Below are 20,456 nucleotides of genomic sequence, written 5' to 3'. Positions count from 1 at the left end.
TATTACTGAAAGAGGAGAATCCATAAAGAGGAGGGGAAGGGCAATAATTGAAAGATGGCAGGAGGGATCCCTGGGTGGCTCAGCGGTTTAGCGCCTGCCTTTGGCCCAGGGCGTGATCCTGGAGTCCCGGAATCGAGTCCCACGTCGGGCTCCCCACATGGAGCTTGCTTCTCCCTCTGCCTATGTCTCTGACCCTCTCTCTCCTCTCTCTCTCCCTGTGTCTTTCATGAATAAATAAAATAATCTTTAAAAAAAAAAAAAAAGAAAGAAAGATGGCAGGAAATAGCCACCCTGTCCCCCACTGATAACAGCCATGCTTTGCGGCCACTGCTGCATGCATAGAAGACTGGTGGGTGAGTCTCAGGGCTTTTTCAGGTTGTTGGCTGCATCCCATTATCTCAGGATGTGTGCAAAGTGTTTAATGAACAGCACCGAGTAAAAAAAGCTGTCATGTGGCTGTGGAACAGAAGGATTTCCTCGAATTGGGCAATCTATAATCCCTTTGTTTCAGGGAAATCTCTAAGATTGACTTCCCAGTCTGCCTCCCAGCCCCCACTGCATTTCATTTGTGTGCACAACCTTGAGGTTTGAAGCTAATTTATTTCTATCTCATTTTCTTCCAGCTTTTATACTGCATTTAATCAGTTGCTTTGGTCCCACTGCCACTTCAGTCATCCTTGCCGGGAAAGGATTATAGCGGAGCCCTGATGCTCCAGCCTCATCCAGAGCATCTGGCCAACATGCCAGAACCCAGAATGCTTCAGAGGCTTTCTGCTCTCTTTTGAGTGGCAAGCATAGGGTAGTTTGGGCTGTGTGGGAGCCTTCCCTTTGCAGAGCACTCAGAAAATGGGAAGGAGGAAAGGTGCTAAAGGGTCTTTTTAAAAGCCAGCTGGAAAAGTGTTTACAAAATTAAATGCAAGTCATCCTCCCGTTTTCCCAAGAGTTTTCCTCATTTTACTTCTTGTGGTTAAGTCCTTTTAGATTAGTCCTTTAGATCGTGGCAAGTAGATGAGGGTAAGGTAGGGTTTCTGCCCCACTGTTTGGCATTAGACTGGGAGTTCCAGGGGCATCCTTTGATCATAGGTATTGGTCTAGTACCTTCACTCTGAGTAAGTGTCTTTTCACAATTCTCATGGTCTCGGTGAAAATGTGTTTCTGGCTAAGTGTATGCCCACCTTGGAGTAGATACTAAAATTCAAAAAGAAGCAAAGGCCAAGCAGAAAGTGGGTCCAGGAGTAAACTTGCTGGATAGTATTCAGTAGGAAGTCAGGACAGGAATAGGCAAGCCCTCGTGTATACCTGTGGCATTTAACATGAGATCCCTGATAATGTAGATGCTCTTGCCAAAGAGCTTTGGATGGTGATCAGTGGCTGAATGGAGGAGCCTCAGATCTGCCTCAGCGCCTCTGTTGAAGTGATTTGTACAGGACCATGGGGCCATGTGGCAGCCAGAATGAGAAGATGAGTCCGAAGCTCTGAGTTTTTCAGGCTAAGATAAGACCTTCAGGTAGCATTTTCAGCCCAGTTGGAGAACTCCTGGGATCTGGGACAATGTGTTCCAGCAAGATTTAGATAAAGCCCCCTCTCCAGCTCTGTAACTCACAAAGAACTTAGCCTTAAACAAGCTCAGTTTATCCTTTTGCTAAAGTGAGAAATGATTGGGGACTTCTCAAGCTGGATAGTGCCTCATGGGGCAATGAATGTCCTGTACAAAATTGTCCAGCCTGCCCACCCTCCTCCCCCCTCTTCCTCTCCACCTCCTGCCTTTACTGCTATAGTCTATTTTCAGATATTCATAGTAACCTCTTGGGTTTCCACATCTGTCTTGCTATGGCTGATCTTGGGCCTGTGTTCTTAAAGTCTGTACCCAAAAGTCTGTACCTAAAACTCATTGGCTAAGAGATGCGTAAGACTTGTTTTCTCCATGGAATGTAATCAGACATGTCTGTAATATTTTGTTAAATGTCCAGATGAATATCTTTGAGGTGACTTACTTAAATTTAAATTTTGTGTCTTCAACTCTGAGTTAGTAATACCTTCACATGGTTCAGAATTCAAAAGGTGTGAAAAGGCATGGTGAAAACGATTTATCCAACCCTCTCCTTGCTGTCCAGCTTCCCTTCCTCAAGGCAACCAGTTTGCCAGTTTCTTCTAGAGATATTTATGCATAATCAAGCAAATAGACCCATAGTAGTTTTTTCCCAGTTTCTACACAAAAGGTAGGTTACTATATAAACATCATTCTACAATTTGTTTTTTCCATTGAATAATGTACCTTGGACATGATTCTTTATCTGTACATAAAGTGCTGCTTAGGAGGTGAGTTTTATTTTTAACAAATGTAGAATGATTCCAGTGGAAGCTTTTGGAAAAATGCGTGCATTGACCCGTGTTTAAAAATGACAGTGCTCCAATTAATTAGACTTACTACTCAGCAAAATTTACTATTTCAACAAAGGATGTATTTGACTGTTGTGTCTAAGAAGTGATTACTGATGACTTTTTAGAGCTAGTATGACTCACAAAGCATCTTTGATGATAAGTTTGGAATGACTGTGTCATTAGTTCTGATTGGGAGTTTGTGTATTTCAGAATTTTAGTTTAAAATATGTTAAGGCAATAAAGCAACCATGTGCTGGATCTCTTTGGCTGCACTCTGTCTCCCTTACTGTGTTGGGACAATTTTCTAACAATTAGGGGTGGGGAGCTATGCTAGGTGTACCATGACCACTAGGTACTTTGGACTCTGGAAATGCCCTGATGCTTTATCCTAGCAACTGTGAAAAGTAAAAATAAAAAGCTTAGCTATTTGCATTTTCCCCACTGAAAGCTTCCGACAAGTTGGGATTGCATCCAGACCCATGTGGTCCTTTCATGATCATGTTCTTGTGATAAAAAGAAGATCCCAAGAGGGATTGGGGTGGGAGAGGGGGGATGAGTTGGAGGTGGGTAGGAGGGCTCCATCTTGAGTGTTTGCCAGGGAGGCCACTTGAATGCTGCCAGGAGAGCCAAGCTATTTACAGAAGACAAAAGCCATAGTCCTTGCCCCTTAGGGTTGGGGTATGTGGACTTAGAATTCTTAGGGTCAGCTTAAGACACTCAGGGGTCCTAAACACTGAAAAGAATATAGTGCTTGCCCCATCTGTGGTCCCTCCTCTTCTCCCCATAAATAGGGAATTCAAAACAAAAACAATTCTGAATTTTAAATAAGGTCTACCACCCCAGGATGGATGACTAGTTAGATTTTTTTTTTTTAATGATGTACTAAATATCAAATTGACTCAGTTTTTCCCCCTCGGGTTTTTTGGGTACCCATGCCTTGCAGATGCCCAAAGACAGATTGAGTGTCTGTTTCGTGATCTGACATTGAGAGATTCTAGTTCTCCTGAGGAGCTGTCCCTTTCTGGGATTTGAGTGGCAGAAATTATTTTACCATGTCAGGAATTTGGAAGTTTAAAAAAAAAATGTCCTTTTGTTTATTTAATAATATCTTTAACCCAACTGAACATAGAATTAGCTCTGAAATTTTTCTCCAAGAAATGCATTTTCTTCTTGAGTGCTCCATGATGAAATCAGTCTTAATTTCAGTTCAACTAGTGTGTAAAAACACACAGTGAGTGATTATTAGTCCCCGAAGGAGGCAAGACAGATGGAGCCCAGAATGGAATTGGCTTTATGATTAATTGAATCCTTGAAGAGTTGAATAGAGTTAGAGCTGATTCGGCCCAATCAGCGTCTTGAGGCGGCTGGTGCTGTCCTGAGCCTGAGAGAGGAAAGGGTCACAATAACCCAGATTTATCCTCTATTAAAATGGATTGGATGTATGCACCAGACGGTTCCCATTTTTAAACCATTGATGCAGGATAATTGGAATGGAAACAAACAAGATTAGAACTAGATTACAGGTATTTGTGCAAGTTGCCTCCTAAATCAATCAGAGTCGATGATTTATTCTGAGGGTGTGTTATCATTAGAGTGAATCATTGAAACTCTGAGACACATCTGGAGCTGTCCAGCCAGAAAGGGAAGAGGGAGGAAGGGGCACAGAGTGCTGCTTGGGGTTGGGAGGAGGCACAACTGTGCAGTGCTTTCCTGGCCTGTAGGACAGGGATCTTGCAGAGGGAATTTTAATTTTACCCTTTTTTTTTTTCTTTTTCTTTTCTTTTTTTTTTTTTTTTGCAGCAAGACCTATTGGTTAGGTCTGAAATGACTGCCCCTACTCCACAGTGAACAGATAGATGTGTTCTTTATAATGGTTGGATCAAATGGTCACCCAGGGTAGCTGCTGCCTCTGGGGACCCTGCAGTTCAGGGCATGGGAAGGGAGAAGGCCTGGTGCTGTGGGGGACTGCAGCTGCATTAACCAGCAAGTCCATTAGGATGACGGGTGCCCTGGTGCCTTTCCAGGGGGCCTGTTAGTGCAGGACATCATCTTTGGAGCTAGAAAGCTTGGCTATACTTGCTGGACCAGGAGCTGAGGCAAGAAGCCTAAGTTCCCTCCTGGCCCTCTGCTCTCTCTCAGTCTGGCCATGGGCATAGGGTCGTGTCTGGGGTCATGATCTTGAGGGTGGATGGACCTAATCCTGAACTCAGGAGTCAGGTCACAGAGGTCACAGTTTCACATCTACAGCCATCTGGCTGACAGTTGAATACTTGTTTTACTTAGAAAAACAAGAGGACTAGGTGCCCAACGTTTCTTCTGTCTGAAGAAGGATACCACTTGCTTCTCAAGTTGTCTTCCAGGCACTGGTGCCCATACCAAGTGTCTGGCAGTAGGCTGGGATAACCCCAAGAAGCTCCATCTGATCGGCAAGCCTCACCCTTACCTTCAAACTGTGCTTTTTTTCCTTCTTCTTTTCTTTTTTCCATTTTGAGCTCTTGTGAGTCAGGCTGCAAGGCAGCTCATTTACATGGGAGTCAGCCAGAAGGAAAGCGGCTTGAAGTCTACTTTCATTTTGCCGTGGGAGGTGTTTTCCTGTTGAATTGCTAACCAGGCAGGTCAGAGGGAATCATAAGGGATCTCAGTCATCCTTAGATAGAAACAAGTACAGCAAAGCATCTCATAAGCTGGTGAAAAAAATCTTTGATGGCATTTTTCAACTCTGGCATTCTCCAAATTGAACATACCTAAAGGCACTGTCCCCAAGGGAAGAGAAGAGGGTAGTTTCTTGGCCCCATATCAGCGAAGATAAAAACCAAGGCCCATGCCACACCCTCAGGCCACTATAGAGCTTAAGAACTGAGCCTACCTCCCTGCCTCCCTTCCTCCCTTCCTCCCACTGATGTCCTGCCATTACCTTGGTCCTGCTCGCTGCTCTGGTGGTAGCTTCCCTGCTGCCATTCTGTTAGGCACAAAGGACTTCTAATTTGCCAATTTTGTTGGAGTCCCCTTTGTAGAGAATAGTGCCTGCAAAGTATGTAATCCCCTTGTATCCCTTGCAGCCTTTGTTCTCATCAGAGGCATCTTCTCCCTTTCCAGCTCAGCCTCAGCTGGACATTTTGCCCTGCCCTGGTCTGGACCCCAGAGCAAACAGTGCTCAGCAGATCTTCCTTCCTTGCTTTGGTGTGGGCCGGGAGCAGGAGTGGCGTTCCTGCCTAGGGCACCGAACCTGCTTCATGGACTTGAAAGGCCTCAAGCATGTGTGAGAAAGAGAGGAATTGGTGATGCAGTGTCAGCCTGCCTGGGACAGCTTGTCTGTCCTGTAACCCTTGGCATCGGGGGCCTGAGGAGTGCGCTTGAGTCTGGACTCTACTTCCTGTCTGCCTGGAGTGATGCCTGCCGTGGAGTCCTGGGAATGCAGCTGCTCTCTTCAGTGGCAAGAGAGCAACTAGACACTTAACCCTGCTGGTTATATAAGGTGGTAGAAGAACTCGGTGGTGTCTTTCTTAGCTTTTGATTCCTTAGACTTTGGTTGGAACCTGTCCTCTGAGGCAGGGGAATATGCTCACCACCTTTGCTGATTCCCCAGTGAAGCCCAATGTGGCACAAAGCTCTTAATTTTAGCCTCGAGCATGACACATAATATTTGTGCCTATCACATCCTGTCCATCTGTCAAATGCCCAGTGCCCAGTACGCATCAGAGGGCTTCCTCTGCTGTGAAGCAGAGTGGTAAGGGGAGGGAAGCCACCTAGGCTTGTGTCTCACAGAGACTTTCTTTTTCCTCTTGGACATCAGCATGGTTCACATTCACAGTTTCTGCCGGGCCTCCCTGTCCCTCTTCGCTTGGGGCCAGCATTCTCTGTCATGAGCAAGTGGGTGGACAAGCCCTACTGGGAAGGGCTGAAACATGGGAGACCCATTAGGGCGGGATGGGAAGTGGTAGGACAGACGTGGTTGGACACATGCCTCCTGTACATCTCATACAGTGTGAGGGGGCCTCTCCTCACCCCTCACCCCTCTCTCTTTGGTACCCCCAGCTTGTGGACTACTAGGCAAATGTGATTCTGGATGACAAGCTAGAAGGGGAGGACTAAGCTAGGTAGCACCCTTGGCTAAGGGCTTCCCACCAAGAGTGATGCTTTCCAGAATAGCACCTAATGCCATTTCCACCCGTTAGTATGTTCTTAAAAGGTAATTTTGTCTATTAAATATCCCAAAGGAACTGTGCTGGGGAGGTACTAAAGGAACTAGAGATGCAGGGGAACCCAAGGGGCAGAAGTATCAGAGTCCCACTGATTGGCACAAAGACATTGACCAAAGCCCTTAGCCTCTCTGTGCTGTTACCTGGAAGTGTGGACTTTTCTCCTCTACCTCCTGGGGCCACGGAGGAAGAGATTATCCCTATAAAATGCTCTGATTGTCTTGAAAGAAAGATGGTATATCTGTGCCAGTTGTTACTGTTATAAATAGTGACGCTTGAAAACCAATAGGGCATCATTCTGAGGAGCTGCAAATACTACCCACACCTGTTTGTTTTCCATTTTAATTTCACCTTTTCCTAAGGAAGGGGAGGGGCAGATGCTGTCTGCCCTGCACACTTCACCAATTATTGCGAGGATTAACCTCAAGGAAATGAGCACAACCAGGAGCATGAACTGGGCAAAGGCATTTGGCTGTCGTGCCTGTTGCCCATGCAGACAGGCTCAGAGAGTCCAGCTCATTTGACGAATGTTTACTGAATTTCAACTCTTACATTCTAAGAGGATAGAAAGATGCATTTGGCATAGTCCCTAACTCAAAATGTTTAGCGTCTAGACCAAGGCATGAAGAGTGTCTAGTACTAACCTGAGTGCCTACGATAATTCCACACACTGAGCTGAGTGGTTTATATACATTTTCACATTGAATCTGAGTAAGTATGATTATGAATAAGTACAATTCCTTCCATTTTACACTCGAGGACCCTGAGGCCTAGAGAGGTCACATGCTTCCCTAGGGTCACAGAACTGAACTGTGTTAGGACTCAAACAGGAGCCTAGTGTGACACAGAAGCCAAGCCTTCAACCACTGTGTTGTAGCTGTGATAATAAATGCTGAGAGACAGACACTGAGAGGCAGACAGAAACAGAGAGGGGGAAAGGGGCAGGAGGAAGAGGGGAGAGAGGGAGGGAGGGAGGAGGGGAGCACGGAGATGGGAGGACAGGCTGAGGGCGGTTGGACAGAGAGGAGGAGAGAGAGGTATCTGGGTTCCTTTTGTTTTCCTGTGAATGATAATCAGCCTTATTCATCACTTTTATTTCTGACCTCTGACCTCTGCTTTTAATCTGTAATATGCCATAGGTCACGTGACATCCAACTCCAGGAGCAAAGTCAGGGTCTGTATTAGGGTGGGCTCTAGATAGGAAACTTGATTTTGGTGGTTCATCAGTCCTCAGCAAACACTGCTGTCATGAGGTGGACTCTGATTTTTCTGTGGGAAAGGTTTTGGGATTTCTTCCCTCCTTTTTTGATAAATTGGGTTCTGGTGTCTTTGTAGTTGAATGGCACATTCAGCCCCATTCAGCCTGTCTTCCCAAATGGCACCCCTTTCCCCCCCTTACCAGGGGCTCCTTCTGGAATCATTGAGAGCATCAGTGCCCATCTAGCTGAGGTCCTGGGCCCAGAAAGCTTTCAGAAGCAGTCCTCTGCTTATTAGGCACCTTGGGTGAACCTCTGATAGAGAGGCAGCCATGGTGGTGTTGAACCCGCCACTGAGGGGGTTGTTTGCCTGGTGTCACCAAATACTGGAGAGGGACCCTGTCTTTGGGGAGAGGGTCAAGCATGGTATTTTTAGCAAGCAATCCTTTGTCATTTATTCAGCCACTTTAAAAATAGATACCACTCTTTCTTTCTAATTGGCACCATTTGTCATCCTCTGTCCTTGCTTTTCACATGCTGAATTGTTCATGAATATTTATTTACCCTCCCAGAGGCAACTCCATGTATGTGTGTGTGTATATACACGTGCATGGGGGCTCTCAGAGCTCATTCTGCTGCTCTTTGGTTTTTTGTATCATAAAAGGTGATATAGTGAAAGACAGGGAAGGGAAGCTGGAGCCCTAGTCATTGAACCCCTTTCTTTGATGGTGCATCCTCGCATCTCTCTGACATTCTCCATGTCTGTGAGGTTACCTGTCCTTCCACTCTGGTTGCTTGGATGGTTGCCTTTTTTTTTTTTCTTTTTTTCTTTTTTTTTTAAACTAAGCCGACCTCAGGCTTCCATTCCATACCTCCATCCTTTTGTCCTGTCTGTTGGAATTCTTTCCTTTGGCAGTCAAATCCAGGATCCCTGAGATGCTCCCTGGTGTAGACATTAAACCATTCAGGTTTGAGGTCATTGACAAAAGCTGTGTGAGAGGAGAAGGGAACCAGCATTTACCTTTGTCCCCCAGTCAGACCTCTGTATCAGCCACCTTAATACCCGGGCCCTGGCACATCCAAACAACAGTGGAGCCTGGAGCTTACCTCAAGTGTGTTGTGCTGAGCTAAGGACTCTGGAGAGAACCTCCCCCTTGTGGCCTCTCCACCTGGTGTGTCCCCATCCCTGAGTCATTGTTCTGTCTTTTGACTCTAATGTGGCTGAAAAGACAGTATGAAGGGGTTATTATTGATAATGTACATTCCTAGGGTGTATTCCATCTAGCACCTCTGACACTCTTTCCACATGTTCCTGTGGAAGACTATGTTCTCTTTTTCTTAATATCTTCTATAGACCAGAAATGATTCCAGATGTTGTCTCAATCCCCTCCCAACCATCCCCCATTTCTAGCAAGGCATCCTTCTCTCCTCATACCCTGTTTCAAAACTTAAATCTTCTGGTCTTAAAAATTCATACATTCATTTTTAAAAAGTATATCAACTATCTGCTATATGCTAAACACTCTGCTGTACTAGAGATACAGTGGTAAGTAAGACATAGGTCTCGATTCTTAAATGGTTGATCTTTTAGTCAGAAACTAATATTTAGGGACACCTGGGTGGCTCAGCCATTGAATGTCTGCCTTTGGCTCAGGACATGATCCTGAAGACCCAGGATCAAGTCCCACATTGGGCTTCCTGCATGGAACCTGCTTTTCTCCCTCTGCCTATGTCTCTGCCTGCCTCTCTCTCTCTCTCTCTCTCTCTCATGAATAAATAAATAAAATCTTAAAAAAAGAAACTAGTACTTAAAAGGCAGTTAATACATCACCAAAATTAAAAACCTTAGTCCATCAAAGGACACTGCCAAGACACTGGAAAAACAAACCACAAAAAAAAAAAAAAAAGAAAGAAAGAAAAACACACCACAGAATTGGAGAAAAGTTTACAAATCAAGTATCTGGTAAGGGGCTTGAATATGTTAAAAAAAAAAAACCTCTTAAAATCAATAATAAAGGGCAGCCCAGGTGGCTCAGTGGTTTAGTGTTGCCTTCAGCCCAGGGCTTGATCCTGGAGACCTGGGATCGAGTCCCACGTCAGGCTCCCTGCATGGAGCCTGCTTTTCCCTCTGCCTGTGTCTCTGCCTCTCTCTCTCTCTCTCTCTCTCTCTCTCTCTCTCTCTCTCTCTGTGTCTCTCATGAATAAATAAATAAAATCTTTTTAAAAATCAATAATAAAGACAAGCAACTCAATTAAAAATAGGCAAAGGCTCTGAATTGACATCTGTCTGAAGAAGATGTATGATGGCCAATAAGCACATGAAAAGATATCCAACATCATTAGCCACCAGGGAAATGCAAATCAAAACCACAGTGAGATAAAATTTTATACTCACTAGAGTGACTGTTATCAAAAAGGCAGATAGTATCGAGTGTTGGCAAGAATGGAGAAATTGGAACCCTCATACGCTGCTTATGGGAATGTGAAAGATGCAACTGATTTGGAAAAGAGTTTCCATTCCTTAAGTAGTCAAGCATGGGTGCAATTCCATCATAGGTGTATACCCAAGACAAATGAAAGCATATGTCCAGGGTGCCTGATAGCTCAGTGGTTGAGCTTCTGCCTTCAGCTCACATAGTGACCCCAGGATTCCTGGGATCGAATCACATATTGGGCTCCCTGCAAGGAGGCTGCTTCTCCCTCTGCCTCTCTCTGTGTCTCTCATGAATATATAAAATCTTTTAAAAGAGAGAGAGAAAGAAAGAAAGCATAAGTCCACATAAAAACTTATGCATGAGTGTGCATAGCAGCATTATTTATAATAACCAGTAAGTGGCAACAACCCAAATATCTATCAACTTCTAAATTGACAAACACGTTTTTTTATCCATACAATGGAATATTAATTTGACAAAGAGAAATGAAGTACTGATTACCTGTTACATATGGATGGAACTTTATAACATGCTAGTGAGAGAAGCCAGTCACAAAGGAGCTCATATTTTGTGATACCATTTATATGAAATGTCCAGACAAGGTAAATTTAATGAGCAAGAAAGTGGATTAGTGATTTCCTAATCTTGGAAGGGTGGGAGTTGGGGAGTTAGGTATGGGTTTTGGCGTGGAGGGTGGGTGATGAAAATGTTTAAAAATTGATTGTAGTGATGATTTTACAACTCTGAATATATTAAAATTTACTGGATTATACACTGTACATGGGTGAATTGTATGGTATGTGAATTATATCTCAATAATGGATTACATAGTGATTTCCTAGATGGGTTAGCTAGGGAGGACCTATGTAAGATATTTCATTCTAGCCTCAACTCAAATGTTAAGCCATTCACATATTAAGGTAAATTTTTAGAGGGAGGCAGGGGAAGCAGATGGCTAGTACATGGACCCTGAGGCAGGAACAAACTTGATGAGGCGGTGAAGCAGCCAGAAGGCCAGTATTGCTGGAATGGAGTAAATCAGAGGGAAACTAAGTGAGATTGGGGATTTTTGGCAGTACACCTAAAGAACAAGGTAAGATAGATAGATAGATAGATAGATATATATATATATATATATATATATATATATATATATATATATATATATATATATTTGGATTTTATTCTAAGGGTAATGAAAAGCCACTGTTGACTTTTAATCAGGGGAGTAACAAGATCTGATTTACTTTTTTTTTAATTAAAAAAAACGTTTTTTAAAGATTTTATTTATTCATGAGAGACACAGAGAGAGAGGCAGAGACACAGAGAGAGGTAGAGACATAGCAGACAGAGAAGCAGACTCCCTGCCAGGAGCCCAATAGGGGACTTGATCTCGGGACCCCGGGATCACGCCCTGAGCTGAAGGCAGCGCTCAACCACTGAGCCACCCAGGCGTCCCGTACATTTTTTTTTTTAAGATTAATTTATTTATTTTAGAGAGCACACTCATGAGTAGGGAGGAGGGACAGAGGGAGAGAATCTTCACGCAGAATCCCCACTGAGCCCAGAGCCCAACATGGGACTCAGTCTCACGACTCATGAGATCATGACCTGAGCCAAAACCAAGAGTCTGACACCCCTGATTTACATTTTTTGAATGATCTCTCTGGTTGCCTGTGGGAAGGAACTCTTCATATTTTCGTAATGTAGAGCCTTCTATCTTATTGGCTTACTATCTTGTTGTTTTATGCCTTCCAAGATAGGAAGTTCTTCTTGGTGTCTCCTTCAAGTCATTCCTTCTCATCAGGATTCTGGAAGGTGGAGCTCATGGCCATATTAGCCCTTTCTAACTGGGATGATTATTGCTCTCCAGATTAGGACAAGGAGTCAGAAAGCTTCCATATCTTTCTGGATGTGGCCACTTTTATCATGAGATTTTGACTTTGAAGGCTCAGGACCATGGTGTCTGCTTGGTTTTACTTTGCTGGGGTTGGCTCTGGCCCTGGTACCCTGGTCCCAAGATAAGTAGTGCAGTCCCTTTACCTCCACCAGCTAACAGTGTACCCACGTCCTTTCCCTGAGTTGCAGGGCAGTCTGCCTGGTAAGCAGCGCAGGATGCTGTATTGAAGTCCCATGCCCGATAGCTGGCTTGGAAAGAACTATTTTATGGCTCCAGGGAGCTCTTGAGAGACTGATAATATGCTGAATTAGAACGTAAGTCAGGAGCTCTGTGGCCAGGATTTGAATGTGGACGCTACTGGATGTTAGCTGTCTAAACCTGGGCAAATTATTCATCTCCTCAGCAGTTTCCCCATCTGTAAAATGAGGATAACCTCGTATTGGTTATCATGGGGGGATAAAATGTATTAATGCATGTGAAAAATTAGGAAGAATGCCTTAGGGAGGCTCCTGGGTGCTCATTGAGTTAAGTGTCTGCTTCTGGTCAGGTCATGATACCAGGGTCCTGGGATCCTCCTTTGACTCTGCTCAGCAGAGAGTCTGCTTCTCTCTCTCCTTCTGCCCCTTCCTCCTCCAGTCGCACACACTTTCTCTCTCAAATAAATAAATAAAATCTTAAAAATAACAACAACTCAGAAGAATGCCTACCAAATAGTGCTCAGAATGTTAACCTCTTTCATTATCGTCTTTAAGGGAGCCTCTCCATAGGGCTGTCAGGTAGCTCCGGGGCTCCCTTCAGAGGGAGCAGAGAAGAGAGCAAGGCCTAAGTGCCGATGCCTTTTATGACCTAGCCTCAGAAGTCAGAACCATCACCTCCTCCATTTTCCTTTGGTCCCATAAGTCAGCCATGACTTGGTGTGGAGGGAACTATACAAGGCATAATACCAGAAGGCAAGGCTTCAGTGGCTGTTTTGGAGACCAGCTACTATACCCTGTATCCAAAGGCCCTTTCCTAGACACTGTGGAAGGGGACCATAGGCACCCACGGGTTGGACCCTTTGTAGGTAATTATCTGTGAGGCGGGCCATGCTCATTGTGGCTCACCAAGCCTGTACCCTCCTGGCTGAAGTAGTGGCATGTCAGAAGAACAGTGTTTTCATTTTTCAGCCTCTGACCCATGATGGGTGATGGAATGATAGAGGACTTTGTACTCTTATAAGCCTGCCAGTGGCTTGGGCATCCGGGCTCTGAATTTTGTGAAGTGGACTAACGAGCTGACCACCTCTTTCTACATACAGGCTTCTTGGTTTCAGAGGAGGGGACAATTTTGCTACCTTGAAATCCATTTATTTCAAGATGAGGGTGGGTGGTATTATACTTTTAAAAATACATTTTCATCCCGTATGGTCTTCTGTTCTATAAGGTCTCCCTTATGAGGTGGCAAAGCGGGCTGGCGAGAGGGGCTCTCAGGTGAGATGCTCAGCTTTAGACAGCTTGACAGTCTGTGTAGGGGGCGAGTTACTTAACCTGTCTGAGCCTCAGTTTCCTCAACTAGGAAATGGAGAAGACAGAGCTTCACAGACTCACTGTGAGGATTAAATGAGATAAGGTATGTGTAGTATAAACAAACTCCTAGACAGAGCACAACACACAGTAAGGAAATAATAGCTGTCGCTAAAAATATTATTAATGTCAATTCAGTCACCACCATCATCATCATCCTTATGCTTATTGACCCTGAATGGGACGGAAAGAGGGGCTGTGACTTACCAAGCCACACGGCAGGGAGTCTGGGCCCGAGAACAGGGTCTCCTTCTCTCTTCTTGTGTTCATACTTTCCATCTTGAATGTTCTTCCACACGATGCCTGAACCACAAATAGAAGTTTGGGCAACTCCCAATTATCCCTCATGTGAATAATTCACTCAGAGATAATCTGTGTGCCTGGCTCCCCTCCCAAATCAGCTGAGTGGATTATTCTCCTCTTTCAATTATTCAACAGTACAAGTAATTGGGAGCTGGCATTAGCATATGAAGGCTGTGAGGTCATCTCTTGTTGTTCTCAGTTGCTCAGGCCTGCCAGTGACCATGTTTCAGAAGAGCATGGAAGCTGTAGAGCAGAGCCCAAGGGCAAGGACAGAGGTGGTGACAGGATTGAGGGTGAAGGACAACAGCCTACAATGACCTGGTGGGGTAGGCGAGGCTGCCAACTACAGAGCAGGAGAGCCAGACAACAGTGTATAAAGGCTGCCTTCTCTCTCCCTGGGCCAGAGATGGGCCCTCCTGGAGGCAGGGCATACTTCCTTCAGGAGCTCTTGGTTTTAAAGTTGGCTCTAGAATGTTAGATCTTTCCAGAGTCTTTTAAAAATACCTTTGGCTACCCTCCTCCCTTCTATTGCTGTCCTATTTGGCCTCAGGCTACTGTATTAGGAGATATAGGGAGCCTCTCCTTTCTGTGAAGTCGGGTCTCTCCATTAAAAATAACAGGTGTAGGGGATCCCTGGGTGGCGCAGCGATTTAGCGCCTGCCTTTGGCCCAGGGCGCGATCCTGGAGACCCGGGATCGAATCCCACGTCGGGCTCCCGGTACATGGAGCCTGCTTCTCCCTCTGCCTGTGTCTCTGCCTCTCTCTCTCTCTCTGTGACTATCATAAATAAATTTTAAAAATAAAAAAAAAATTAAAAAAATAAAAACAGGTGTAGTAATGATACATTCATACACAAAGTAAATGAATAAAGATTTATGTGTAGATTTGTAGTACGTATGTATTCTTAAATGTATAATGCAAAAACCAGCTCTTACTTCTGAGGGTAAGAGGAATGAAGTTATGAGAAAGGGATTTTTCCTTTGTGTTTTGCACTTTCTGTACTATGTGAGGTGGTTTTTGGTTTTTGTTGTTGTTTTGTTTGTTTTTTACCATGACCTTATGTTAGTTTCTAATTAAATGATAGAATAAAAGACATAGAAGAGAAGCTGCAGTTGGGTTTTGCAGCATTAGCTCATTAAACCATCATGATAGGAATCCCTGGGTGGCTCAGCGGTTTAGCGCCTGCCTTTGGCCCAGGGCGCGATCCTGGAGTCCTGGGATCGAGTCCCACGTCAGGCTCCCGGCATGCGGCCTGCTCCTCCTCCTCCTCCTGTCTCTGCCTCTCTCTCTCTCTATGTCTATCATAAATAAATAAATCTTGAAAAAAAATAAACCATCATGATGTATACTTTTGAATTGGATTGAGTTTGGGGTGGACCCAGCAGCTTGTTCAGAACCCTTGAGCAAGGTGGACCTTGGGGCACTATGCATGAATGCCATGACCCAGGCTCTCTTAGAGTCTTGTTTTCCTTGTGGGACTGAACAAGCACTTGTCCACCCCCAGTGGACATCAGGGCTTTGGCCCTGAGGTCATCATCCTCCCTCCTATTCTTATTATCCCTTTCACTTCTCCTTCCCCAAGGACCCAGAAACCGTTTGCCCTGGATCTGCTGGACTCAGGATTACCCTGAAGTTATCAGCAGTCTCCTCTTTGCCTCTGGGGAACAGAATAAAATTCTTGATTCATACACCATTTTGATGTATGTGGTGTGTCCAAGTTTGAGAGTTTTGTAGGGGGAAGAAGGTTAGTTGACTTTTGAACTGTTTCTCTGGGGTGGTTTTTTTTTGTTTGTTTGTTTGTTTTTAATGCTTTCATTTAGTTTTTTAAGAAAAGTTGTTTGAGCTCCATTTGGGATTTATAGTTGCTTAGGTTATCTCTCCAGGTTTTGGCCGATGATTGGTTCCAGTGTGTGCTTAGGAAGGGCAGGGGCAAAGTAGGGGGTGGGAACTTTCTTGTCACTGGGACTCTAAGCAGCAGCAAAAAAAAATTGTGCTATGTGTGAAGCAGGAGCAGAGCAGCTCAAAGAGCACTCTGGGCCAGAGGGCCCATCCATGGGCAGGCTGCTTTTCAGCCTAGCTGGAGGTTCTTACATCTGGGCCCAGCATGGCTGCACTGAACTAGACCTTCAAAAGTGGCTCTGGAGTACCAGGCTAGCTAGAGCATTTAGCTGCTCCACATGGGAGCTGAGCCTCATTTTCCTCCATTCCTAGAGAAGGCCTCAGTGGCAAAAAGAACTTGGTAGCCACATATTGGCCAGCACCACTGATGAGAGCAGACACCGAGTCAATGGTGAAATTGATGGAATCAAAAGAATGGACAGAGCTTGAGAGCTGAAGCCTAGACATGCCTCTGCTGGGTCTGGCTCCTTAGCATCCTCATGATCTTCGCCTAGCTGGTCTTGGAACAAAGAGACTTCCTGAATATGTTTCAGCTCTGTGTGGCCTGATGGAGGGCTGAGTTCCCAGCTTCCCCTTGAGAAGGGAAGCTGCTTTGATAAAAAGCCAGAGAGACAATTGAGGTGTTGGCTGGAGCCTAAGGAGAGAGTTCAAGGATGCAGGAGTGAGCCCTGCTAGTGAGGAAGGCCAGGGACCTCTTCTTTCAAGCCAGATTAGGAGGAGAGCCCCACTACAAACCCTTCATGCTAGGCACTGAGCAAATGGTGGCTTTGGTGGTAGTGGGGATGTGGTAGGTTTTCTATTTCTGTACTAAAATACCTGCTTCCCCTCTGCAGGAGGTAGGAGTATCTTGGAATAAAGAACCACTCCGTGAACCATTGGTATGAATGGGAGGGGCCTGGGCTGAGCCTCATCCCTGTCTTTATGTCCTTATCCAAGGTGCTGAGCTGCAATTTCCAGGTTGGGATTTTATTCTCTATTGCTGGTGCTATGGGAAGGAGATGCGAGTTAGTAAGTGCACAAAGATTCTGAGGGGTTGGCAACCTGGGGGACTTTACACTTTGCAACTATGTGGATTTCCTAAGTGTGGAACTCTTTGCTGCTCACGTGTCCCCCGCGCTGGGTTAGGCCTTGAGGAGAGTCTGCAAGGATGGGCTGCTGTTAAAGGGCCAGGCTGGCAGGGCCTGTTTGACAGTTGGCGGGATCACACTGAATGTCTGCAAGCAGAGCCCTGGTCAGACTGGGACAGACCTGGCCTGACCCCCAAGCTAGCCCTGAATAACCAGTTACTACTGAGTGTCATGGCCTGAGGTATGAAACAGTGTGGTGAGCTTGGAAGGCTCTCAACACATTCTTCTATCCTCTGCCTTTAGAAAATACTTCCTCTTGGAAACCTCTTCAGCAGAAACCTGTGGTCAAGTAAGGGTTCTTACCTCTATCTTCTCACCTATTCATTCCTGGTTAAGGCTGAGTGACCTAGACCAGCCACCTGCCATGCTTCTTCCATCTGTGCAGTGCTTGGTGCAGGAGTAGGTATGTGACACAAGCAGAGCCAATGGAAGTCCTGCCCTGAAATTCTGAACTACTTGAGGGTGAGAACTCTTAATGCTGGGATTAACATGTTTAGGGACTCCAGTGGCCAACAGCCTCATCTAGGGAGGGAAGAAAAGCCTAGTAATGGAGCCTGAGAGAAGACCCTTGCACATTGTTTGAACCTCTGATTCCAGTGTGACTATTACTTTTGTCATCCTTCTTCACGATGGAACCCAGCAGACTGTATTTTTTGGCTTAGAGAAGTCTGAATTCAGTTTTAGTTCCTTAAAAACAAAGTCCTAACTAATACAAAACAGCTTCTAGCTGATCAGACTATTTGCTTCCAAATAGCTAATGTCATATCTAGGGAAGCTGCTTTCATGGTGGAACCCTGTGTCCCACACTGTGCTCCATGCACACTGGGTGCCCACTCCATGTTTCTTTTCTTTTTTTTTTTTTTTTTAAGATTTTATTTATTTATTCATGAGAGACAGAGAGAGGGAGGCAGAGACACAGGCAGAGGGAGAAGCAGGCTCCATGCAGGGAGCTTGACGTGGGACTCGATCCCGAGTCCCCAGGATCACGCCCTGGGCTGAAGGCGGCGCTAAATCACTGAACCACCTGGGCTGCCCCCACTCCATGTTTCTTATGTGAGTACATGCACTGTCACCCTCTGCCACCAACCTTTGGGAGGAGAGTGGAGTCCTGAGCTTGAGTCTCCCAGCTTGCCTCTTGGTGTTGGTAAATCTTGTCATTGATGCCTGCATTTTTTATCTCCTTCTTCTACTTCTGCAAAGATAAATACAGTCTGTCAGTCTTCTTGCTTTGCAGGGGCCTTGCCAGACATTTCACTGGTGGGGAGTTTATCGGTATACCTCAGGTGGCCATCTTCCAGATGTAGACAGGGGATCATCCTTGTGTGGCACAACGCTGGTCACAGCTTCAGGTCTGATGATCTCTCTCTGAAATCACTGTTCTCTGGTGCCCAGCTTGAGTTGGTGCAGAATTTATTGGGCTTGCAACATCAGGGCAGTGTTAGAGGTTCCTTGTCCACTGCTTTTCTCCCAGGCTGCTTGTGCCAGCTGCAGGGCCCTTGTGAGGCTGTTAGGTGTCTTTCTGTGACAGATTCATTGTTCCATATTTTTATTTAATTACTTACTTTTACAGCTCTTAGAATAAATCTAATTATCCATCTGTTATACTACATTATGCCACTGCAGTTCATGCTATATTTTCTCATTGTATGATATTTGTCAACTTGACCTTGCCCTCTTCCAATGTTGGTGCTCCTCTTTGTGGCTCTGTGCCACCTCCTCAGTGGATTCCCAGCCTGTCAGTCTATCAGGGTCCCCAGGCAGAGCTGACTGCAAGTGTCTTTTAGATGGAGCAAAGTTTGGTATTCTTTGGCATAATGCAGGAGAGGAGAGTGGCCAAGGACCCATCTCTGATACCCTGCTGACCTGATCTAGGTTTGGAAAGTTGGACTTTGCAGAAAAGAGTTCCAGAAAAGAGAGCAGAATTTCTAGGTTAGAGTTTCTGATCTTTTGCCAGAGGGCTGTTGTCAAGGAGAACAGCCAGGAGAGGTCAGGCTGAAAAGAGATGACAGTGACCACCTGTGGATATGTCTGTGACTGTCTCACCATGGCTGTCATGTGGTGCCTCACATTAGGATTAATGTAGCACCAGTGAACACTACCTACTGGAGGTTGATTTCCATAACCATGTGGAGGATCCTGGCTCCCAGATCTTTTTTTTTTTCTCTCCTGTTACTCCCTAAAATTCTATTAGTACCACTGGGAATTAATTTCTTGTTTTTTTTTTTTAATACATCTCTTTATTATTGGCAAATTATCTCATATTGGCAAATGCAGATACTCCCAGGAGGGTTACCCCCAGCGGTCATTGAACACCTCTGCTGTATTCCTTTTCGAAAGCAGGCAGGGGATGTGTGGCAGTGGAGACGCATGAGGAAGTTGTTGAGGGAGTCAGACTAGAGGGGGTCTTCTCTGAAAGAGAAGGCAAAATTTAGAACATTGGCTAGAATCTGCCCTCTGTGAGCTCTCGGAGTAGGTAGGATGCTTACAGAGAGAGGGAGACCTATGCCTTATCCATCTCTGCACCCAGGTAATGGGGCTGGACAGTCTCACCAGGGGAGCAGCACCAAGCTGGTCTTGTCCCTTCAGGCAGCTCCTGCTTAAATGAGCGTGGGCTTTGGGGATAGACCATGGAAAGTGAGGGTAGGGGTGAACAGACAGCAAAGCTCAGTCCATGTCCTTAAGAAAGTTGACAGTTTAGCAGGGGAAACAGACTGACCAAATCTGTTGAATATGATGAAGGGAAAAGGGAGCCCCTGGGATGTACAGCAGAAGCCCAGTGGCAGGTCAGGTAATAGACAAAGGTTTCTTAGAGGAACTGCTTGGAGTAAGACTTGGATGTGTAGGCCAGCCTGATGAAGGTGGGTACAGAGATGAGGCAGAGAGGGAAAGGGTGCTCCACATAGACATGTAGAGAGCACAGCACATTTGAGTGGAGTTCATTTGGAAAGGGCAGGACTACTCTTGGTCCTGACATAGGGTCATTTCCAGCAGGTTCTTGAGTGGAAGTGTTGAGGCTGCTGCTGTTACTGCTTGCAAAGCCTGTACCCACCGGGGACCAGGGGAGGACCCATATGTGGCCCACGGGCTTTCTTGGGTAGAGGCCCTTGATGAGAGAGACTGTAGTCCCGCCTCCTCTACCTAGGGCAGGGTCTGCTACACTGCTCCTCCTTCCCACCACCCCTGCCTTCATGCCTGCCTCGGGCTCAAGGCCACATTAAAGGCCGTCCAGCTTGGATGTGGGCCCAGGTTAGAGCTCATTACAGCCCTGTGGCCAGGCCCTCCATTTTCCCTTCCAGGTTAAGACTTGGCAGGCATCAAAGACTGCCAGGAACACCCCACAGGCCTTCTCCTTTAATGATCTCTCTCCATTCTCGGTCTGCACGGCCTGCCTAGCCCAGCTCTGCTCACCAGAGCCTCTGGTGACTTTTCGCAAGCTTTTCTTCATTCCAACAA

At 45.6% G+C, this 20,456-nt stretch overlaps 1 protein-coding gene and 1 long non-coding RNA gene across 4 annotated transcripts in view; one reads left to right on the top strand and one right to left on the bottom strand.

Annotated features, from left to right (window-relative positions):
* The window catches only part of SIL1 (SIL1 nucleotide exchange factor), a 219,446-nt gene that overhangs the window by 180,593 nt on the left and 18,397 nt on the right, over positions 1 to 20,456 (top strand). The gene's annotated exons all lie outside the window — the stretch shown is intronic.
* LOC111098037 lies at positions 3,312 to 14,202 on the bottom strand. 2 transcript variants are annotated; one of them, XR_005366732.1, is made up of 5 exons: positions 13,882 to 14,202; positions 8,885 to 8,998; positions 8,650 to 8,766; positions 4,826 to 5,029; positions 3,313 to 3,763 (listed from the first exon to the last, which is right to left on the bottom strand). It is a non-coding gene; the product is annotated as an uncharacterized LOC111098037 (long non-coding RNA). The 2 variants fall into 2 exon arrangements; XR_005366731.1 differs by having other exon boundaries at positions 3,312 to 5,029.

This window comes from Canis lupus, chromosome 11, assembly GCF_011100685.1.
Source record: "Canis lupus familiaris isolate Mischka breed German Shepherd chromosome 11, alternate assembly UU_Cfam_GSD_1.0, whole genome shotgun sequence".
Lineage (NCBI taxonomy): Eukaryota > Metazoa > Chordata > Mammalia > Carnivora > Canidae > Canis > Canis lupus.
Note: the sequence above shows the minus strand (reverse complement) of the source record. Positions and strands in the feature narration are given on the sequence as shown.